Genomic DNA, 26,148 nt, shown 5'->3' with positions numbered 1-26,148 from the left:
GTGAACCACGGTCCCATTAATCAGAGGAAATGTGACAATAAATAGCTAGAATGGTAATCCATATCAGCTGTACACAAATATTTCAATGGTGGATACCCAAAATGCATACATATATACTTATATGTATTACCCTCACCCCGCTTCAAGTTATACATAATTTTAACTAGAATATTACGTAAATACCCCATTACAATTCCTTAAATTATGATCACAATTAGATTAAGCAAGATTGCAAATATCGCAAAATTTCATGTTCCCAATATAAGAATAATACATATTCTACTTGATAAAAAATGGTGCATCAACATGCCAACGTTGGTCTAGTATTTAAAAGGTATTACAGGATACATAGCTTTTTAATTCACAAATGTAATTTGTTTCTTCCTATTTCACTCCTTTAAACTTCACTCCCTCAATCTCAACAATAATTTCCTTAAGTACACTTTTGAGTTTCAATTTTTTTCGTCACCACTCAATCGATTGCAAATTTCTCAGTATGAAGTTTTTCTTCCTCTCAAACATACAGTTCATCATTTCTTTCTAACTTTTTGTTTTCATTTTGCATCTTCAAATTCCTAATACATATGAATGATGCTCCTTATTTTAGTATTTAAATTACCTAGTTATTCTCACCTTAATTGATCGTGTTTATAATTTTGAGATGATGATTGGGATGAAAATATATTCAAACAACTGCATGTTTCATTATCAGTGAGAAATCATAATTTTGTGAAGTCAATGTCGAAGAATGATATACCTTCATCTTTTAAACTGATTGTGTACCCCCACCCCCACCCCACCCTCAAAAAAGGTAGGAAAGTTGGATCTCTCATATCTCTCGTCACGGTACATATGTTTTTCAATTTTATGTTATTCATTTTTTTCTGGTACAAAAAAGGGAGAAAATTAGAACATGTTACTAAACACTCTTTTGCATCCAAGGTTCATATTTTTATTGTATCTATTTGATTTTTATTGATAAATTTATATATAATTCCTATGTTTCAACTTTATGATACATTATAATTTCATAATGTATAAATATTAGTTTTGATTCATAATTCGAATTTATTAAAATACAAATTAGTATCTATCATGTTTACAAATATGTATTGATACATAACTTAACAAAATTTCATTAATTTTTTGTACAAGATACATACACCCGTACTTATTCAACTAGAATGATAGACATTATCAAATATTACTGTCACACTAATGTTTTCTAACATATCATTTTTTATCATATTCATAATTATGTATATGATACATAACTTTTTTATGTATAGAACATCGTTATATATCACAGGTTATTATTTATATGAAACATTGTTGTATAACTAATTAAGTCAGCATATATCATATTCATAATTATTTTATATATGTTACAGATTCATGTCAAATTGACTATGTATTAAATGTTATTAATTATCTCCAGTCATCCGAGTAACATTTAAGACGTAGTTGCACCACTTCTTTAACACATGCATATCAAATTCAACAAATTTCAAACTTTATTGTATGTAGTAGATACTTATCAACTAACCATAGTGTTATCTAGCAATCACAAAAAAATGTTACTTAGAATTATTACATGTATGATAAATTTCTTCTAAAGTCAATTGTTTTTCAATTAGAATAAGATAAATAAATAATAATGTATAATTTTAAGGTCATGTATACATAAATAGTATTGTACAATCAATAGGGTTGGGAGTTCAGTTTGTACGGTTCGGTTTGTGAATCTCTATTCGCTTCGTCAATTTTTGATTTGGTGAAATGTTAAACCCAAGAAAAATTGAAATAAATGCAGTTCATTTTGAATTGGGTCTATGTGTATGGGCCGTATTTTAGAATTTGAATGGGGCATATGTAAACAACTGTTAGGTTTTAGAGGTAGAATGTAAAATTTGTGTAGTTAAATTTCGATTTTCCGTTTAATTGAATTTAAATACATAAAAGCCGAAAATCAAATCTATTAACCGAAATTTTAAAATTTAAAGAAAACTAAGAGAGTAGTTATTTTAATATCTTGTAAATAAAAATAAAAATCACATGAATAAGTATGGTAGAAAATATTCTACAAATTATAAAATTTAATAAGATTTGATAGAAATCAATGAACTAGTCGAGAGTATATAATATATTATTTCCCAATAAAGTATGAAATGTATAGAAATTTAATAAAAACTAGTAAATGCGGGAAAGAAATATTAATAATATTCTAAATTGTTTTTTTGAGAATTATTAATTATAATAATTATTGTTTGTTTCACCTTGTAAGATATATGTGAAATATATAATCTTATCATTGTGAAAAAAGTTCTTCTGATTATAACTAAATTCTTAACAAAATGCGGCATATATTTAATTTAATATTTTATATCGAGATAATGCTCTAAAATTTTCAATTAAGTAACTATTTGGGGTATGAAGAAGCTTTGACCATTAATGTTTTTTCATAGTCCCTTTAATAATTGTTAATGAAACAACATCGATTGACATTCTATACATTGTTTTTCGACAAACTAGGATGAATGCTAAAACTAGAGATTGAGTTGGTTAATTCAAAAGCATGATTATATTTGTATGTTGTTTGTGATATTTGTTGAATGAAGCATGAAGATTTATGAAACATGTCGAAGAAATAGTTTGATCGAAGAAAATGATGAGTTAGAGTTAGAGCCATACTAGGACAAGACTACAACATCCTAGGTTATGTGCGACTAATCTTATCACACCCCGAGCATACACCCTGGGCTGGACTGGACTCGAAGAAAGTAGTTCGTCTCATGCGAAGCCTTGGTCTGACTTACTTACTCAGTAGAGGACTTAAAACACTAATACAAGGATTCAAATGCACTTCAGTCAACTGATTAAAACATAACTTAGAACATTTTTAAAGATAAAACATTCAACTTAGCCAAAATGGCAACTCAGTCCTAACATAGGAAATAACAATGAAAATACTAAAGCACTAACACTATTTGTCTATGAAGTCTATAAAACAAAGAGGGATGTTTGGCCAATCTTCCTAACAACTAAAAACTAGAAAGTAAGTGATAAAAAATATCATTCGGAATGTAAGGAGGCTCACCAACTGACTCTGAACTACAGAGTGGATAAACGGTGAGTCGAATGCCAGTCCTAGTTACCTGCGACTATATCATAATATGATGCAGGCCAACAAGAATCAGTAGATTGAATGTACGAGTATGTGAGTTGCAATTCTAAAACACAAACATAGTCTTGAAAGGAAATCTGAAGAGATAACCTTGCTCAACTCAACTCTAATTATTCAACTCATTTCAATACAAAGTAATTTAAAATAGGTTCAATTTAAAGAAAAGTTGTTTCAAAAATGATGTCAACTATGTAAGTATTCAAAGATACAATATAAATCTTAGATATATATAAAAATACAAATAAATTGTGTATATAAATACAACCAACTTCTGTAGAATTTTCTATAACTGACAATCATCTCTTAAGAGCTATAGTGAAGATACAACATTTTGCGTCACGCTAACAGGGTCTTCCTATACCTTGCCATTAGTATAGAACCTGAACTACGAAGTGGATCCATTAGTCTATGTGAAAAATCACTAAAGGAATCATCTCTAAAATTTTACTCTTTTCTACCCATGGTGGCTACATGGTTTATGGGGTTTGTGAGTTGTGTGAACTCTCCCCATATCGGTGCTTAATACTACTCCCCAAAATATTGTTATATTAGCTCTTATGTTATAAAACATAATTTCTTATTTGATTTGGGATTAGTCCTAAAAAACGTAGCTCAAAGGCTACATTGGAAATCAAAGATTTCCCTCTTGCTTTATTATGAAAGTGTATACTCTTTTAATAGAAAACTAGATGAAAGACTCTATGGAAATCTCATATTTCGTTATTATTCAAATGTGAAATTTTTTTAAACCTCTTGGAAATACATAGTTCCAATATAATTCTTGGTAAAAATGAACTTCAAATCTGAACTCTTTGATAAACTCTGAAACATAAGTTTTAAAAAAGGTTAAAACATTTGTGGAAGAATTTTAAAAACATTTAGAACTTATCTTGATTTAACTTGAGTTGTTGACTTGACTCTTAACTTCTTCACTTCACTCTTAACTAGTTCATGAATTTAATTATGGATTCAAGGATCGTGATCTATGATTGGAAGGATCTCATAATATTATTTAGGAATGACTTAAGTTAGCTAAACATGAGAAAATGATTTTACAAAATCGAATTTCATGAACAACTCTGCGACAAGAAGGTCATTCAAAATTTTAGTTTTGGAAATGGCTTTTGAGGCACAACACTCATGACAGCTATGTGATGCAAAACAAAATTCCCAATATTGGGAACCAGCTCCGCAACGCGCACCAGTTGCCTAAATTTTCCCGACAAAACTTCTTTTATTCATTTTTCAGCCCTAAACCCTCTAAACCCCATGGGATATTTCCCCAAACACTCAGAATTGATTATATGTTCAAAGTACATCAGATTCTACTCAAAATAAATAAAAATTCATGGATCAACATCCCAATAATTTCACCGAGACTATAATTTAACACAACTACAACAAACCCATCAAGAACTCAATTTCTATGCTTTCAAGACCTTAAATTTGCTGAAATAAATGATGATTGGCACGTTGGTGAACTAACCCAATGCTATGTGATCTCACATACCTTTGTAGGGATCACCCCAATGAAATCCACAGGTAAATCTCGACGAATATTGAATGGTTACTTGAATGTTCTTCTCCTTCCTTCTCTTTTCTTCGTACTCCAAGACCTGTTGTGAATTTTCCTTTTCTAAAACGACCGAAATCTGACTTTTCCCTTATCAAACTCCTAAAAAAGAATTAGAATAATTAGTTAAGGAAAAAACTAGATTAAACTTCTAAAATCCGGATTTAGACTTTCCTTAATTAAGAGCCCAACTTCCTAAGAGCATAACTTCCTCATACGAACTAGAAATCACACAAATGGGCCGGCATTGGAAAGATAATTTCAAAGGCTATCCAAGCATATCTATAAGTGCACCTAACTCATCATGAGATATAATATATAATCGTTTGAAATGGACCAAGCCATATTTTTTTTAACTTCAATAAATTTTAAAATTTTTAATTATTTCCAAAATTCCTATTACAAGTTTTTATCTTCTTCCTTCCTATTTCGAAATGTCAGATGTTACAGTATCTCTCCCATGGGAACATTCGTCCTTGATTGAGATTACTCTTACTAGGCTAAGGGTTGTTACATCAAGTTCATACACCCAACAAGCAAATGCAAACAAACAACATCCCTACTCACGGTTTGAAGAATTCTAAGACAAGAATTAGTACCTTGGTCTGCACTTTCTCCGAATTAAAAGATATGTGGATATCTCTTTTTCATATCCTCCTCAGCTTACGAGTTATCTTCTTCAATGAATTTGTTCCTCCAAATCACTATGACTTATGCTACATCTTATATTCCAATTTGTGAACTTGACGATCTAGAATCTGAACAAGAATCTCCTCATCGGATAAGATATACTTGCTCTGAATATTTTCAGTTGGTATGATCAATGATGGATCACCATGCATTTCTTCAACATGGAGATGTGAAACACCGAATGAACCGCTCCTAACTCTTCTGGTAGCTCCAAATTATAAGCTACCTTGTCAATTATCTTGGATATTCTTAAAGGTCCAATATTCTAGGGACTAAGTTTACCCTTCTTACTAAACCTCATGACATCATGGGTTGAACATTTAAGTAAACCCAATCATGTACTTCAAAGTCTAACTCCCTTCTCTTAACATCAGTGTAGGATTTCTGACGACAATGTGCCATTTTCAACCTCTTTTGAATCACTTCACCTCTCTATACCTTTATGAACTAAATCTAGTCCTATCAACCTTGCTTCACCAACTTCACACCATCCAATAGAATATCTGCATCTTCTCCCATAAAGGGCTTTATACGGAGCCATTTGGATGCTAGAGTGGTACCTATTATTGTAAGAGAACTCATTAAGAGCTAGGTGATAATCCCAATTCTCTTTGAAATTTATCACACACTCCCTCAACATATCCTCCAATGTCTGAAGAGTGTGCTCTACTCGCTCTCCAATCTTTAACGTGAGCCTTTCTGAAAAGGTTTCTACAATTGTGCAGTAAATTGTGCACCTTTATTATAAATAATGGAGACCGAGACTCCATGAAGTCTTACCACCTTCAAAATATATAACCTGGCATAATTTTTTGTTGATTGAGTAGTTTTTACCGGCAGAAAATAGGCTGACTTAGTCATTCTATGGACAAACCCCAAATAGAATCATGCTGCCTGCGATACCTTAGCAAGCCTGTGATGAAGTACATATTAATGTTCTCCCACATTAATTCCAGAAGTTCTATTTTCAAATCCAAACAACCGGGCCTTTGGTGCTCTACTTTAACTTCTTGGCATTTTTGAGACTGAGAAACAAATTCTTTAATGTCATTCTTCATATCATTCCGCCAATAGACTTCTCTCAAATCGTGATACATCTTTGTGAAATCCACATTAAAGGAATATCTGGAGGTATGAGTTTCCTCCATGATTCTCTCTTGTAGTCCATCTACCATTGGTACACACAATCTGCCTTGATACATTAACATACTAGCTCCCCCTTGGTCAAGACATTTCTTGCTTATGAATATTTGCCTTCAATTAAAGAAAAATTGGATATAGGTCTTGCTTGACTTTTTTTTGACACGAATGATGACTCAGCTCGATTAATCACCACTATTCCTCCTTCTGTGGAATCTATTAGTCTAACTCCCAGGCATGCTAGTGTATGCACATGTTTCACTACCTATCTCTTTTCTTTCTCACATGGGCGGCACTACACATAGACAACATTCTTAAGGAACTAATAACAACATTTGCGTTACGTGGGTTGTAAAGAGTACTCATGTCATAATTGTTGAACAATTCTAACTACCTCTTTTTTATGAGTTTAAGCTCTTTCTGAGTGAGGATATATTCTAGGACTTTGTGATCGGTGAAGACATCCATATGCACTCCATAAAGATAATTGTGCCACATTTTTGAAGTTAAAATAATAACAGCCAATCTATGTCATGAGTTGGATAATTTCTCTCATGAATGTTCAACTGTCTAGAGGCATAAGGTATGACTATGTCACTCTACATTAATCAACAATCCAAGTGACTCTAGATGCATCAAAATACACCACAAAACCTTGAGTACGTTATGTTAAGGTCAGAATTAGGGGAGTAGTTAACATCTTTATCAATTCTTGAAAGCTTTTCTAAAAAGCTTCAAACCATTGAAACTTCATTTTTTTCTTAATTAACGTAGTCAAATGGGATGAAATAGAGGAGAACTCCTCCATGAGCCTTCTATAATAGCCAGCTAAGCCCTGCTAACTCCTAATATCAGTTAGGGATGTGGATCTAGGCCAGTTCTGCACTGCCTCAATTTTTTGTGTCTCAACTTTAATTCCTTCTCCAGACACTATGTGGCCCAAGAGCACTACAGACTTGATCCAAAACATGCACTTAGAGAATTTGGCATACTACTCTCTATCTTTCAATGTCTTGTAAACTATCCTGAGATGAATATCATGATCTTGTTATTCCTTGAATAGATTAGTATGTCATCATCATACACGATAAAAAATATATCTCAATAAGGTTTGAATATTTAGTTCATAAGGTCCATGAACGATGCTGGTGCATTTTTTAAACCAACGGATGTGAAAAAAAACTCATAATGGCCAAATAAAGTATTGAAATCTTTCTAAGGAATATCAGATTCCCTCACTCTTAACTAATAGTAGCCAGACCTGAGGTTTGTTTTTGTAAAATAGTTTGCATCCTAGAGTTGATCGAATAAATCATCAATCCTAGGAAGAGGATAATTGTACGAGATGGTAACCTTGTTCAATTAACGGTAATCTATATACATCTGAAAGGATTTATCGTAATTCCACATAAATGAAACTGGAGCACTCTAAGAGTAGACACTTTTCGAATAAAACCTTTCTCTAGGAGGTCTTTCAACTGCTCATGAAGTTCATTCAACTCTATTGGGGCAATCCTATATGGCGGAATAGATATAGGACGAGTATCTTAAAGAATATCTATATCAATATCTCTTAAATGGGACTCCGAGTAAATCATCTTGAAAGACTTCTGGAAACTCCTTTACTGCTCAAACATATTAAATTAAAGGTATCTCAACAGTAGATTCATTAAATTGAACTAAATGATGGACGCACCCCTGAAAAACTTCCTTACCTTAAGTTATGAAATAGAACTATCCTTAGGCACTGGTAATGCTTTTCCACTCTAAGGCTGGCTCATTTGGAAACTAAAACTTGAAAATCGAGTTCTACAACCAAGTGGGGCATAAAAGGAATGAAGTCGGTCGATACCACGAATGACATCGAAATCAACCATGTCTAACTCAATTAAAACAGCTATTGTACATTTGTGATTGAAGAAAATGGGACAATAATGATAGACTCTCACTACTAAAGTAGACTCACCACAAGTGTAGACACTCAATGGTTAACTAAGTGGCTCAAGGATAACATCAAAATTTAATCAACATAAGGAGTTATAAAAGATAAACTCACTCCTAGAACTAGCAAAGCATAAACAGTAAAGTCAATGACTTGGAGAATTCTAGTGACAACATCTGGAAACTCCTCTTCCTTCTTGTGACTATTGATAGCATCAATAATTCTGTTCGCCCTCCAGTACCAGTAGTAGACCCTCTAGGTGTATCTCTGTCTGGTGGAGCAACTGAAGAAGACTGGATCTATTGAAACATAACCGTGTCCCTACTTGTTGATTGGACACGCTCATATGCAATTCCCATTCTAATCACAGTTGAAACAATCACTGGGTCCCTCATGATAATTACCTGAGTGGTTCCTACCAGACTTGGCTCGTGCAGGAGGCTTACTACCCACTTGTGCCATTTTACCTTAATAATAAGCAAGTTTAGCTTTGAAGATCTAATTATGTAACTTACCTTTATCTTAGGTGCAAGTGAACTCGCATATAATTGAGCAGGTCCATTTTGTTTCTCTTTGAAAGATCACCGGTTGGCATTAGTCTTCTGTTGCCCGGACTCATTCACTATCTTTGCCCTCTTGTTATTAAACACTTCTCCATCCCTCAACTTCTCTTCCTTGAACTGATGCACATAAACCATCAACCGCGAAATATCCATGTCACAGTTCTACATCGTATCCCTAACTTATTTACTGGAAATATGAGATAATCCAGCAACAACTAAGCGCATCCTACTCCTCATGTCCGCAACCATCTCCGGAGCATATCGGGATAGTTTTGTGAATTTCAGCTCACATTAATGAACACTTAGAGAATCTTGCTTAAGGGTAAGAAATTCTCCTACCTTAGGCACTTTCATTTCACTGGGACGAAATGGACCAAGAAGGCCTTATCATAACACGCGTTACTCGTAGGTGATGCATTATAATCTCTACCCTCTTTCCACTGATTAAACCAAGTCCCAAAAACACTCTTTAATTGATAATCTAGCTTAATTCTCTCAATATAAGAAACATATATCACATAAAATACTTTTTTGAGCTCCTCAATGATGTTTACCGTATCAAGAGTAGTAATTCAACCAGTGAAGATTGGAGGATTTATGTGTCGCTAAATCGTTATACATTTGATCCTTTAAAACTAAGGATCAATACTAAATTGTGTGTGTTTTAGTATTATTTGATGTGTTTGTTGATTGTGTTGGCAGAGTCTTGCATATGTTAAAAAAGTGAAAAAGAAGCAAAGGTTGATGATGATGCAAGTAAAGTTCACGGCTAACTTCACGGACTATGACCTTCATAATAGTATGTGTTTGAGCCCGTGAAACTGAACCACTGTGAAGGCTTGAGAGGAGCTGAATAGCAAAGGAACAAGTGAAGACCACGATCGACTTCATGCGTCGTGGTCCTATCTACGACTCGTAATGCTTGTTGTGATACAAATTATAGTAAAGGCATGGAAGAACAAGAAGAAGTTGAAGTCCAATTGAAGGCCACGAACAACTTCATGGGTCATAGTAAACACTGCAGCTCATGGTTTTAACTGTGATGTTGAATCCAGTGAAGAGGGTGCAGGGAGTTATTATGTGAGGAGGCCCAAGTCAAAGTCACGAGCACCTTTGCATGTCTTGAAGTTTATCAAAGACCGTGGTCTCTTCTGTGGTGCAGATTCCAGTGAGCATGATTGAACACCCACTTTTGGGAAGCTCCATGGGAAGACCACAGAGAGTTTAGAGACCGTGAAGTAGTTGAGGAATCGTGGTCACAACCCTGAAAAGGCCTGGTATTTTAGTCCTAGTTCAAATTTAACTTATGTCTAACATTCTATTTTGAAGTACTTTAGGTCATTTTTTAATTATTATCGTGTATCTTAAGTTTTATGAAGGAGAACACAATATCATGTTTAGTTTTTGCATTTTTGGATTTTTCAATTCTTGTTATCAATTTCAGACTATTAGTTTACTAAAGGAATTGTCAAACAACTATTAATTTTCACAAGTGGTTCTTAACATGTTTTGGTCTTCTATTATTGTTTTTTTACGTGAAAACATGAGCGGTTAAATACCACAATTGGGGTTGTGGGGTCTATGACTATATTCTAGTCGCGATTCTGTAAAACGAGTAGAAGGTGATCTTTGTTTACAACCTGTAGTTTACACCTTTCAATAATATTTTAGTATATTCAGTGCACTAATTTGACAAGCATGTATTTTGTGTTTGTGCGAGAGAAAAACATCAATTAGGAAAATGCTGGACTAAGTTAACAAATTAGAGTTAAAGTTGGACTTTTAGAGAAGAGATTTTTAGCATTATACCAATGTAGGAGAGGTTCAATCTTGTTAACACTTTAATTTCGAGAGAACATAATTGATCATTATCTAAATAGTCTGAGAAGTATTAGATAAATTCAACTCTGAAGGGTTAAATAAACATTGATTTGCTTGACAGTCGAATTACAGAAGTGCATTAGAACTCCTGACATAGTGAATCCAAACATGGTTTCTTCAAATTAACTGAATCAACATTACAACAAGATAATTCGTAACTGTGAATATGATGTTTTACTAGACGTTTTGGTAATTTAAAACTTTCCACTAAACCCAATTTTACTTTTAGTTACTATTTGCTTAGAATATCATAACCGCATTTAATTAATCGCGATAGTGAAACCTTATCTGTAAGGAAGTTCTGTGTGGGATCGACCTCAACTCTTGTTGAGTACTGTAAATTAACAACAATCGTGTATACTTTTTATGTAAGTGTAAGTTTGGACGTATCAAATTTTGGTGTCGCTGTTGGGGATGTTCAGTTCAAAAGTGTTTTTTACTATAGTTTGTTCAATTTGTATTTATATTTCCTAATTTTACATTTGGTTTCTATTTTGTGTCTCTTTGAAGTGAGCTTGTTTGTCCATGCAAAACACTAGATGTAAAGGAGACCCACTGCTTCCAAACAACATTCAGTTTCAGAAGACTCTTCGCAAGATGGTTAATGCACTTGAATTAGAGGCTCAGAGTCATATACTATGTTTAGAGGATAAAATAGATGTTGTTAGAAATGTTTAGTAAACTTCTGGATTTAATCAACCTAGGTCATATTTCAAGCAACCTGCTGGAATAAATCAACCAAGGGCAGTAGATGACAACAGAGGGGTCGATGAACTTAACCCTCCAGATTGTCAACGTCTAGCTCCAAGAGGAAGATATCCTCCTCCTGGCCACATGATGTATGAGGATGATGGTGGTGACTTAGATGGAACAATAGCATCAAGAGCTATTGTGTATCTACAGTACCTCCTGGTGTTAAGTTCACAATGACTAGCACTGTGATCCACTTGCTGAACCTAAAAGGTATATTTATAGGAACTGCTAGTGATGATGAAAATTCATACTTAATGAAATCTTTGGTAATCTGTAAGCCACAGGAGATCCCTTGAGTGAGCAAAGTAGCTGAGGTTGAGCTTTTTTTTCTTTTTCTTTGACTAGGCAGGCGACTAACTGGTTGAATGAGATGCCAGATGACTCTGTCCGAACTTGGAATGAGTTGAAGGAAGCTTTCCTGGAACAATTTTTCCCAAAATCAAAAGAGTGGTAGATGAACGATGAGATTAGTACACATAGAGGCAATGCACGATACTCGGCAGAGATTCATCTAAAAGCTAAATAAATGCCCCAACGATTGTCTTACAAAAATGCATCTTAATTAGACCATTTATAGGTCTTTTAATGATGTTACTAAATCTGTTGTGAATGCAATTTGTATAGGCTCATTTATGAGAAGATCGTTTACTGAGATCATGCAATTATTAGATGAGGTCTCAAAGAACAACAGAGCATGGTACACTAGAGATGCAGAGGTAGGAGCTCTGAGGTACACATTTGAACTTTCAGCTAATCAGAGGAAGAGAGAAGAAGAAAGGGATCAAGAAATGGTACATGTGAGGACATAAATAAATCTGCTCACAAAGAATATTTTATCCAAGTCTAATATAGTAAATGTTGTTGGAAAATAAAACATAAAAGAAGATCAGGATGTTGACCTTGATGAGGAAGATAACTATCTGGTTAACCAAGGAGGTGTCTGAAATTATAACAACGAAAAACAGGGTTGTGATTCCTGAAATGCAGGTCCGAACTATGCTAGGGATTGTCAATATAATAGGCCAGCAAATGAAAATCATGAATACTTATAATTGTAAAAAATACATATCTTCCCCTACCCAATTCGCTTTAGCCTATCTTTCTTTCTCACTTTACGAAAAACAAATATTATACAAATGACAATGCATAATTTGTGTTGTATAAAACGAGAGAGAGAGATTTCATATAAAAATATATTTCGATTCAATTGTATACAAATTAAAATTTTATGTAGATATACAAACACAATCATTGAAATATATACATAGTAGTTACATATATACAATTTTCCAACTGATATACATATATAACCGTTGCGCTTTTATACAAAAGAGAAACATTTGCCATCTATTCATATAAATTTGATGCTCTTCCCTTCGATTTGTACAAATCTGATGCCCCATAAGAATCATAAATTTTCTATGAAGCACAATTATGCAAACTATAACTATAACATACAAATATGATTTTGATGTTTACTAAGACTAAAATTATATTTAAATTATAAAATATAGTTTTTATTCTTATAAATAATTTTTTTAAATCTATTTATTTATTTCTGTGTAGCATACTATTGTCTCGTATATATACTTCATTTACATTTTTCACTATTTCTTTTCAAGAAAAGAATGTTATTCATGGGAAATTGTCTACATAGATTATAAATTATAGATATGATAATCTTAAAGAAGTAAACTACAAATGTAAAAATTGCTACAGAAAGACTAGAATAAATACTTTAGAAATATCAATTAGAAATTAGGGAGGGATTATGTGTTATTTAAAAAATAGGGGCATATCTTACTATTTAAATTAAATAATTATGTACGGCATTCAAACATTCGTCATTAAAACTTTAAAAAACACCATCAATTGTATTCTACCTTAAATTTTATTTCTTTTTTCACAAAAAATACATATTGTGATGGTATAAAATTATCTGTTTGTGTATAAATAAGAAGACATGAATGATGATTCATTTTTTTGGAGAAACCTATTTTCTGCAAGCATTGCTCAAAGGTATGCTCAATTTTACATCTTTTCATGATTTTTGGTCTTTCTATATCTACCCAGTCTGATGTTTGATAAATTGAATGAATCTGATTTTGAGAATTTTGATTTACGCAAAAAAAATGATTTTTATGGGTTCAGTTTTTTTTAAAAAAAAGTGTTGTTCATAGGTTAATTTTTGTCAGATCCAACGGGTTTTGTTATTCACTGCATAAGAGAAATTTGATTTATGAAAAAAAAAAAGATTGTTATGGGTTTAGGGTTTTTTTTTAAAAAAAATTATCATTGAAGGGTTCATTCTAGTTTAATCTAAAAACAATATTGTTCACGGGTTTATTCCTGACATACCTAGTTTAAAAGAGATTTTTATTGTTTACAGCCAATGGTAATTTTGTATATGAAAGAATTTTTACTTTTCAATTATTATGTTTTTTAAGCTCTTTTGTTGGTTCAGATTGTTGGTTGAAGGGAATTCATACTTCTCTAGTTTTTATTAATGGGTCGGTCACATTTTTCTTTTCCAAAACAAGAAGCACAAAATGGAATATTTTTAGTTGATACATAGACTTTTTTTTTTGTTGTGTGTGTGATCTTTGCTTGGTTATGAAGCTGATGAAAACTTTTTACTGTGCTGAGTTTTGGAGTTTCCAGATTTTCGCAAGATGTTTGATAGATTTCACATTCCGGAAAAGACAGCAGTGTGGTACGCGTAAGATCATGTTTTATTACTATTTCTCAAGGATGTTGTAAAATTCAAAAAATGTGACGTTGTATGGATTTACTGTTTGTTCTTGTGGAAATATTGTATTTCTAAGCAACTTGCTCCGAGTGGCAATAAGATTATGAGAAACAGAGAGATAAAAGAAGATTCATTCAGGGAGATTTTAGAAGTAGAACGAAAGATGTAGTGTTTGTACTTTTTAAACATCATGTGAAGCTTGGACGCACATCAAATATTTAACACAAAAGGATGTAAACTTAGAAAGAATGAAGAACATCCTTTCGATTTCCACCTTGTGCACTTTAGAAAATGACTAAATTTGTGTCTTAATTTAACTTCTAGAGGGCAACATATATATTTGCATGTATCATTCTCATGGAATGAAAGCTTTTTTTGATGTTTGATTTACTATATTATCACTTTGAGGGATTAAAACAAGATGTGTTATAACAGTCTAATTGCTTCCCACCTCTGCTGAAATAAAGACAATTGTGGAAGAGAGCCATATCTTTAACTTGTGTGTACGGCGATATTATGAAAGGCAAATGTCAAAAAAAGTAATGAGGTCTATTGGATATTTAAGCTTAAATATATTACAATTTTTATAAGGAAACAAACAAAAATAAAATAAATCGAAGAATAAGAACAATATGTACAAAGGAATTAATTGTTTTTCAATTTAAGTGAAGTTTATCATCTAGTGTTGCCTAATAGGGATCACACCTATTTGTACTAAGGTATACACCTTAGTGTCTTGATGACAGCATTGATGCATCAACTAAGCAAAATGTGGTGCTTAACTTGTTTTTCGCTCAACTTTAGAGCTTAACCGCACCTTAAATAGGTCTTTGAAAACACATGTATGTGCATACAATTTGCTTTCGTTAATGTTTAAAGTAGTTTTAGTCATTCGTTCTTTAGAGTAAACTTGATGTTTTCAACTCGAGTATTCAAGTGTGTATTTTTATAACCAGAGAACCAAATTGAATTGGAAGTCATAAGTTTTGTTAAGAATATAAGTAACACTTTTAGTAGTGGTGGCACTCAAATGTTGAGTAATCTTCTAGGTTATGGAAAAACATTTTTACAAATTGTACATAAATACAAAACGATCAACTTCTATATAGAATTCCACATAGAATATAATATGTTTAATATTTCTTTAATTTATAATATGAATTTTAGTAGTCAAAATATTCTTAAGGTAATTGTGGTTCCATTATTATTGATATTTCAAAACAAAAAGAAAACATAATATCAATCTTTTGGTGTTTGTTAAGTGTCCTACTGGTAAAAAAATGAACTAGTTTTGGAAAATCCTCATGACGTACATATTCGTGTTGAGTTATGTTTAAGTTCATATTGTTCCTTGAGTAAGATCCATCCGTATTTTTTGATTATCTACTAGCTCTCATATTATATTGTTTTATGTTCAATAATGAGGTACAATTTTCTAGTTTTCGTCACCATAAGTGAATATGTTTTGGGAACCACCAATAAATAAGAAGGTATGTCAAGCATAGAGGAAAGGAGAAAAACGGAAAAACGAAAAGGAAAAGGAACTAAAGGAAATTTTATTTTTTTTCCGTAAATGCCTGAAAAGCATGAAACATGCACATGCTTTGTGATAATGGGTTGTAGTGAGTCTTGAGTTCACCGTTTTTATATGCGATAATAACATGTTGAATTGACTTTAAGCTTTTAGTACGAGTGTAGTGCCATTACTAAATTGGTAGGTTTTTATTTTAACTTACAGGTCATGCATGATAAGTTACAAGCTTTAGTAGTATGACCGTTTCAACATAGAGGTCATGCATGATAAATTACAGGCTTTAGTGATAATTATTGCCTTGGTGGCTGTACTGAAGTTCTGCTTAAGCGAGACAAAGAGTCCAATTGCTGCACTTAACTTCATGGTTTAGGAACCTAATTGAAGAATAATATGTTTTGTATAACCAATTAAAGTTGACCTTGAATTTGAATCTTTAAAAGTTCAAAAATATGCAGGCATGATTAATGAGTCCATGATACTGATCCTCTGTAGATCTTATTTAATAATACTTTTACCAAATGCTACAACAAAATGGATGTTTGGATGTTTCTAGCTTCTTTCAACGTTTCTCTCCCCTTTTCATATTTCTGCCATTCTTGTTAAATTTCTTAGTCATTGTTCCTCAATTTGGTGAACATTGGTTAAGAAACGTTTGTACACCCCCGTCAATTTTTAGACATGGACCTATGATTTTGCAATCGGATTTACATCTTAATATGTTTATCTACTTCAAATTAGCAAAGTGATCATTGAATAACTTGGATGTAATTATGTGGTTGTGTTGTTTAAAGAGTAAACATATTTGTAACTTTCTCATATGGGATTCAAGATGTTGTTACCTTCAATATTTCTCTTACTAGTTCAACGGATAGAAGCTGATTCTAGTAATCTCAAATGATCTTCTCAATTATGGAGGACTTATCTTGGTAAACCTAGTTGTTAGTGGCATTGAGTAAATTTGGACTTACCAATTTGCTCCACAGAAAAAACTGTAGTTTCATTTTGGTGATAGCTAAATAAAAAGATAATAGTCCACAATCCAACAAAAAAATGGCATACTATGACCAACACAGTCAAATTAAGTTGTTAAAAAGCATTTTATAAAATACTCCCTCCGTCCACTTTTATTTGTCATATTGCGTTTTTCAAAAGTCATTTGACTAATTTTCAAAGTTAAATTAGATTACATAATTCAATATTTTACACAAACAATATAGATATTCAAAAAATTTATGAAAACTACTATAAATTGTAATTTTTTGCCAATCAATATGATGAAAAAATACATCTTAAAATGTTAGTCAAAGTTCTTAAAGTTTGACTCTATAAATAGAAACAATGAGAAACAATACCGGACGGAGGGAGTAGTGTTATAATAAGTTTTTAGATTAAGAGTTTTAAGTACGAAAAAGTGGAGAGAACATTTGAAGGTATAGAGATGATGAATTTTAATAAGTTGAGGATAATCCTCCTATCCATTATTTTTTTTTGGTGTAACCATGATGTCTCATGTTGTGTAGAAAATTAGGTGATTTTCGTAACACCATATATTTATACGGTTTCCTTTTGGATACTTCTTGTATTCAAATGCCTTTTGACTCAAACATTAATGAAATTATTTACCTTGTGAATAGAAAGTATAAAAATAGAAAATTTAGTATGGCATTACATCACATATGAGATATGCACGTAAGTTAACTTATTAACTTGAATGTTTGTATAGAGAATTTTCCATTATAGAAAAGCCCTTTTTAGATGGACACAAAATAAAATAGACAAATATTATTAAAGAAACGAGAGTGCAAGATCAACTTTTATTATCGATGAGTTAAATCCTAGCATTACTTACTTGGTTGACAAATTAATTTCCTAGTTAAGTCTTGCATGTCTCAATAACAATTTCATTGAGTGAAACTGGAAAAGATTGAAGTGTTTTTTAGATCTAAAGCTTATCGTACTTGCATTATGTATTCTTCGTTCCAAATTTGTTAGATCATATATGTTCCTCTTGGAGTGATGATTACATTTAACAGTATGGATATGATTTTGTGCGTCTATGTAGACTACTGAAATCATGAGAAGAAAGTATCCAGATAACTTATACAAAAATATACCTAGAGAACAAACGAAAAATAAAATCTTTTTTTATAAGAGAATATTGGTTAATAGTTGTACTAGAATTAAAAGACTAGTAAATTAAGATATTAGTGTCTTCTTTTGAGTACATATATGATCAGTTTCATCATTCTTTTAGTAGACTTTGGTGCTATAAATAGTATAAAATTATTTAAACAAGTTATATTGAGTCAACACATGTCTAGACTAAACTACTCTTAGTATTGCCCTTCATAAAGATCTAGCATAAAGTTGTAGTTCCTCAATAACTAATATTTCTCAACAAAATCTGGTTTTTCCTCTCAACAAACATGGGCTCATTGAAAAATCTAGATGAAAATTTTCAATCATTTTGACACTTTTTTTGAATATATTGAGTCTTTCCAGCTGCAAAGAGCTATACTCAAAGTCATACATGTTTTACTATTCTAGCAGCATCTTAGTAATGCTATATTTATTAATAAAATTTACGTATCAAAAAGTTGGCGTATTTAATATCCTGGTGGTTTGGAATAACAATTTTATGGTTTCTCCATTCAATTGTACCTTTTCTTATCTAACTTGATATCGTTCTTTAGATAATTTGGGAGCTCTCCTTGCAGAAAATTCCAGTTCCATTCACCATTACTAGTAAGAACAATGTCTAGCTTCATAGAGATGTGCCCTTCATTGTTGGGGTAGTTAATATGTTGCTCCGCCAATGACTTAACTTCACATATGACTTTCTAATGTTTATTATCGAGGTAATTAACCCTCATGTAATCTCCCAAAAGAGAACAAGAGGTTCTTAGGTTGCACCATAGATTTTCCTTGATGTCCATACAAACATATTAAATTTTCTTAAAATTATCACCACCTATTTCAAATGAGTAACTCAAATTATCCCATGCAATCCATTGACGCTTTCCTCCATAATCAAATGTAGACAAATAGAACTTTGCTGGATTTTGATTTCATGACGAAGCTACTCTTGTTCTTGTTGATCTGTTGACCAGATATTTGTTCATACCTGTCCACAATGTCGGTGATTCGTTTAATATAACTCTTGCTACAATCACAAAAAATAATGGTGTTATCAGCAAAAGTAAAATGATAATTTAAGGACTATTATTGCACAAGTAAAATCTCTTGTAAGAAGTGTGATTATGCAGATTGTTAAGCATTTGAGACAACAATTCAACGCTTAGAATTAAGAGGAGGGGGAGGACGATCTACTCACTTCAAACCCTTAGAAGATTTAAAGAAACCATGAAGACCTCCATTTACCACCATAAAGAACAAGTGTTGGAGATATAATTATGGATGAGGTAAAATCAATGCTCAGAGAAACCAAGGTGCCTAAGAACATGGTAGAGGTAAGTCTAGGGTTCCCATATCACTAATAATTTCATGGGAAAGAAGAATAGTTCAAGTAATGGTGCTGCCTTTGAGAAAGATACTTTGATTCCTGCTCCCAAGGCCTAGCTCGAGTGGCAAAACGTGGATAATTTGTGACTTAGGTCGCAGGTTCAAGCCCCACACCCTGCTAAATGAAGCTCGGTATTTAAATGGAGAAGGGTAGAGGGGTGGGCCCATTATCCACTGAGTTTAGAAGTACATGATTAGTCCAAAGAGTTGTGGGTCACGTACGGATTTCATGGCTATCAAAAAAACTACTTTGCTTCCTGGATATAATTCGAGAAATAATAGAGATCAGTCTTTTATTAAATATTTTAGAGATACTTTTACGAAAACATTACACAGGTTGGTAGATCTCAAATCAAAAAAAGATTTGGGGTGATCACTCTTAGGAATAGCAACAAGACGAATATGAGTATCCAAATTCGGAAGGATATCACCTGCTAAAAGGCAGTCCCAACTTTATGGAGATCTGAAACAATGATTCTCCAAATACTTTAATGAAAATACCCACTTAGTCCATCTGGTCTAGGAGCACTATCGATATCTATGGACATTAAACAATCCTTAAGATCTTTGAGTGTTGGAAGGGAGAAGAACATATCATTGTCCTCTTTTGTGATGCACCTATAAGAATATTAAGGTAGCTATAATTAGGGTTAGTATTGTAGTAATAAAGAAATTCCTGTAAAATCTGATAGCCTTTTCAGCAATTTTGTCATTTCCTTCCAGGCAGTTGTTGTGTTCATCCATAAATTTCCCAATGTTCGATCTTTTTCTCCTGTCTCTGATGATGTTGAGAAAATACGCCGTGTTAGAATCTCGTTCAAGACATTTTACCCTAGAAATTTTTATGAGGATAGACTCTTGAAGCTTGACAAATCTAGTTGATTCGGCCTTGAACCTAGAGAGATATCTCTTATTATCTCTTGTGTTTTTTGTTACACTCTTGTCTTCAAAAACTTGAATTTGAATTTCAACTCTTCTAGGTTACTCGTACAGGTCCCCAAAAGCCTCTCTAGACCAATAACTCATAGCTTTGCAAGTCCTCTTGATTTTCTGGTGAAGGATCTACAAGGATTCCGATTGACTTCTTCATTCCAAGAGTTTTGGACTATATCCATGATGTCAGAGTGATCCTCCTATATATTCAACAAATTTGAAGTATTTGTTAGTTGGAGGAGTATCATTATTCATTTTAATTAAAAGTGAAGAATGGTACGAGCACATTCTGGATAAGTGAGTAACATGGATATACATATCTTACCATAAAGAGTAATAAAAAGTCTGTCCAATCTTTTCCTAATAATGTTATGGGGAATCTATTGTCGCACCATGATTTAGAACCTCAGAACCCTGCATCTTGAAGACCACACTTATTAGGGCATTCAATGAAATCAAGAGTTTCTTCCATTCTATGAATCCTTCGTCCAAATTTCTCATCACTGGATACCACAAGTTTAAAGTCGTATGTTGCTCCCCAAGGGTCTTTGATAATATTTGCTATAACTCTCAATTCTGCGCATCAGTTTTTCCTCAGCTCTGTGCATTTTTCATAGATAACTGAAAGGATAAAATACGATCAACATTATGAATAACTTTGAGAAAAACATATTGCTCCCAATCATGAATTGCCTCATCATCAATTTCATTCAACTAAAGGATCCAGATTTTGTTAGAATTTTTGTTGTAGGCCCGATGAAAACCAAAATTCGTTCTAAATTTATCCACTTTATCACAAGATACCATATATTCTTGTAGGAAGAGGAGAGGAAAATGAAATTGTTGTTTAAAAAGAAGTAATCTTTCGAATGAATAGTTGGATCCTTTTTTCCTAATATCCATGGTACTAAGCTAAACATTGGAAACATTAGTTGTACGGGTTATTTGATTTTCAATATTGGTTATGGAAACTTAGATGGTAATGTAAGAGGTTCCTCCCTGATTGGAGGGATTCCTTGGAGTTAGGTTGAACTTGGTTGTTGTGTCCAGTTTAGGTATTTCTGTCAGGCATGCTGCATTATACACAAACATTCTACTGATCAACTTTGATGTTTCCTTGGGAGGATAGTATTTTTGTAGCTCATGCCGAAAGGTCTAACATTTATCCTCATTTGATGAATAAATTCTTTGGATCAAACATTAGCTATCTTGTTTCCTGGAGAATATTCCCAACTTCTTGCTTTTCTCCTTTAGCTATTTTTTTCTCCAATATTTTACAGCCAAAATTGTTTGCTTTCTACTGCGGACTTCTGAAGTTTCCATATTTTTATGGTTTCATTCTTCTGTTGGAATCAGCATCGTTAGAGATTTCAAGCTAAATATAAACCAAGGAGGAGGTTTGGGAGAGTCGTGCACATGTTTTAGATAATGGGAGTGCTTCTAGAAATTATTGAAATTGGGCTTGATCTTTGTCCTGTTTCTGAGTCTTACTCTGCCGAAGGATTACCATATGCTCCTGTAGATTTTCCAAATGCTGGTTATAAGTGGGGTTGGCGGGCAGGGAAAAGAGTTTCAAATTCAGGCACCTTTAGAGATGGATATTTGTATCTTCCGAAGAATTTTAAGGCTCCAAAAGGTGGACAGAAAAATGATTTTCGAAGTAAGATTTCATTTGAAAAGTATCTCTAGTCTGATTATTTTTACATGGATATAAACAAATTTTTTGACACATTTTGTTTGATTATTCCTTCGAAGAAGTCGCAATCTCAAAAAGTTAGCTTTTTGGTGTATAGAATGTAGATATTTATTTTGTTGGTTGTGTCAATTAAAAAAAAACAGTTAACATTTCTTTTTATTGACCTTATGCCAAATTTGTTTTCGTTATAATCAAATATTGATTTTCACTCAAGTATGATAGAGAGGACTACATCTTTAGGGACAAAATTGCAGTCTTTAGTGTGTAATTTTCCTATAAGAGCCATTACTTGTAAGGCTGTAATGAAATTTGTAGTAGTTTATCAAAAGAAAATCGTTTTGCGGCCATGGTTTGTGATATTTGTTGATCCAAAAGTCGAGGTTATGACGGCAGATACTCCAACCCCGCCACCCACCCACCCACCCCTTAAAAAAAAGAATGTGTAAGCCGGAAATAATACACATATATACGACACTCCAAAAGGGTTGTCAGGCCACAAATGAAAGAAAATAACAACAAAGAATGTCAACAAATATCACAAACCATGGCTGGAAAAGGATTTTCTTTTGATAAACTTCTACAAATTTCGTTACCAGCCTTTCAAGTAATGGCTCTTATAGGAAAATCAGGCAGTAAAGACTGCAATTCTGTCCGTAAAGATGTATTCCTCTCTATCATATCTGAGTCGAAATCAATATTTAATTAAAAAGAAACAAATTTTGCATCAGGTCGATAAAAAGATGTGTTAAGTATTTTTTTTAATTGACGTAAACAACTCAATAAATATCTACATGTTATAAACCAAAAAGCAAGACTTTTAAGCTTGGCGACTTCTTCGAAGGAATCATCCAGCTAAATCAGGAAAAAAATTGTTTATATCCATGTCTGGATATTCAGAATGGAGATACATTTCAACCGAAATCTTACTTCGAAAACCATTTTTCTGTCCGCCTTTCGAAGCCTTAAAATTCTTCTGAAGATACAAATATCTATCTCTTAAGAAGCCTGAACATGAAACTCTTTTCTCTGCCCGCCAACACCACTTCTCACCAGAATTTGGAAAATCTACAAGAGCATGTGGTAAGCCTTGGCCAATGTCACTCTCAGAAAGAGGATAAAGTTCAAGCCCAATTTCGATGATTCTACAAGTACTCCTATTATATACAACATGTGCACGAAGCTCCCCATCCTCCTCCGTGGCAGACATTTAGATGGAAATTTCAAACTCTATCGATTCCAATAGAAGAATGAAACCATAAAAATTATGAAAAGTTAGAAGTCCACAGTAGAAAGCAAACAATTTTGAGCTATAAGATATTAGAGAAAAAAATAGCTTAAGGAGAAAAGCAAAAAGTTGGGCATATTCTCCTGGAAAACAAGATAGCTAATGTTTGATCCGATGAAGTTATGCTTTAGATGAAGATACATGCTAGACCTTTCAGCATTAGCTACAAAATCACTATACTCCCAAGGAGACATCAAAGCTGATCAGTAGAATGTTTGTGTATAAAGCAGCATGCCTGACATAAACACCTAAACTTCAAAGCTATCTTTGGTGTGAAAATATTACTAAGATACTTAAAAAATATACTTTTGAAGAACATGGTTTGAAACAACAAAATTAAAAGAATATTTTCAAAACTAGAAACTTAATATATATATATATACATATATACACACACAAACACACACACACACACACACACACACACATATATATATATATCCGCACACACATACATACACACACACACATATATATATATGCACACACAAATACACACACACACACACACACACAAACACACAAACACACACACACACACACACACACACACACACATATATATATATATATATATATATATATTATGAAAACCTTCGACTCGACTGTGTGGCACCACAACAGAAAAGAATTCCCTTTTAAATTTATTTTTTTCCAAAAATAGCCTTCTCATTTCATGAAAAATAACGACTTTTATGAACAGTTATGACTTTAATGAAGAGTTGTGACTTTAGTAAAGAGTTGTGACTTTTAAGAAAAGTTGTAACTTTTATGAAGAATTGCGAATTTTATGACAAGTTGCGACTTTCATTAAAAGTTGCGACTTTTATGAAAAGTTGCGACTTTTATTAAGAATGTGATTTTTATGAAAGGTTGTGACCTTTCGGAAGGTTGCAACTTTTCCAAATAGTTGTAACCTTTCAGATAAGGCATAATAAACATTTGTGGACATTACCCTTTGTTGTCTATAAATAAATGGATTTCCTCTCACTTTAAAACAACGAAAATTCTAAATTTCCTCCTCCTCCTCCTCTTCTTCTTCTTCTTCTTCTTCTTCTTCACAACTAAATATTTATGTACTTTGTTCCTATTGAATGTCTCACTGATGATTTCTTATGTTATAGATCTTGGTATAATTTATGTAGTAATTAAATTATGTTTCTGTTAGTAAGGATAAATGATAGGATGTAATAAGTTTCATCTTCTTTACATTATCAATGTTTGTTACCACGTAATAATCTTGTATGTGAGATAATGTAGTGTTTTACCTTAAATAACTGATAAATTTATAATATTATTTTATAAATTCTCTATCATAAAGTTCTCGGGCGAGGCGCAACTAATTTAATAGTTAAAAATAATAAACAAAATATTTTCTCAAAAATAAAATTGACCCCACCGAATACAATATGTTTTCTTAAGAAAATTAGTCCCCTCAAGTACTCGAGGTTGATGGAATATATCCTCTCATAATAAAATAATGTTAACCACCGGTGTATTAATACTAAAAACCATGGTGTCAGCAAACAAGTCAAAAATAGTTAAATTCACTTAGAATACTATATTTAATAGAAAAAAAAAAGTTCAAAATTTTGTTAATGAAAAATAAGAGAAACCCATCTATTTATGGAGAATAGATGATATTGTGAATGACTTCTTGTTGTGACTTATCAGAAAATGCACAACCCTTCAAAAAGTCACAAACTTACGTAAAAGTCATAACTTTTCATCCAAGTGTCAACTCTTCAGAACAATCGCAACTCTTCCGAAAAGTAAAAATTCTTTATAAAAGTTACAACTCTTCAATTTCATTCTCATCTTTTTAAACCGAATAATTAATTATTCCGTCAAATAAATTGTGGCCTTGAAGAGTTCTTTTTAGTAGATCCCACAACAAGACAATCCTAATATGGGTCTCAAATCCTTTTAATTGGTTAAAAATTAAGGTTTTCACCAGTTCATAAAGAATATAAAAATAAGAAATCTCCTATCAGAAATGCACAAACAATCTCTGTCAAAATTTATACAATTCATTTTTCGTTTCAGCCCATTAATGTTATGTTATGAATTTACTTCACCCCTATTTTATAGTAATGTTAGTTAGTGTCACGACCCAAAACGAGTCATGAGTGGAACCCACACTTAAACTCCAACATGAGAGAACAAATTAATCCAACCAAAACTTATATTATCATTAAACTTATGAAATACTAATCATAATGCGGAAGCTTAAATCTTATTGGTGTAAGAAACACAAATCCATTAAAGTCTATTATATGTAATTTTCAAAACCTCAAATTCATCACATTAAGGATAATATTAAAATTCTAAGTCTACGAGTTTAAAGACACCAAAATAAATTAATAAAATAGTTTATGTCCCAAATCTAATGACATCATATCATGACCGAGAGAATCTAACACAAGCTTTAATGAGTATCTCAACCTGGAACCTGATATGCTGGCGACTAGCTAGGGCTGAGGGCCTGTCAAAGTCGCCGGTACATTCGCTGCACTTCATGAAAGGGAACAAACGAAAAGACAAGTAGGCCTCAGTATGGAGCTCATGAAAGGGAACAATGGAAAGCACAAGTAGGGCTCAATACGGAGCAACATGGAATGAATACATATCATCAGCCGACCCAAAATAAAACTAATATACAATAAAAAGTAATATAAAATTAATTATGACAATTAGTAGGTG

At 32.6% G+C, this 26,148-nt stretch overlaps 1 long non-coding RNA gene across 1 annotated transcript; it reads left to right on the top strand.

The window, feature by feature from the left end:
- The first annotated feature begins 13,652 nt into the window (after positions 1–13,652).
- LOC114078582 lies at positions 13,653–14,792 on the top strand. The gene is made up of 2 exons (XR_003580198.1): positions 13,653–13,745; positions 14,373–14,792. It is a non-coding gene; the product is annotated as an uncharacterized LOC114078582 (long non-coding RNA).
- The last annotated feature ends 11,356 nt before the right edge of the window (positions 14,793–26,148 follow it).

This window comes from Solanum pennellii, chromosome 9 (genome assembly GCF_001406875.1).
Source record: "Solanum pennellii chromosome 9, SPENNV200".
Classification (NCBI taxonomy): Eukaryota; Viridiplantae; Streptophyta; class Magnoliopsida; order Solanales; family Solanaceae; genus Solanum; species Solanum pennellii.
The sequence above is the reverse complement of the archived record's forward strand: the minus strand, read 5'-3'. Positions and strand labels throughout refer to the sequence as shown.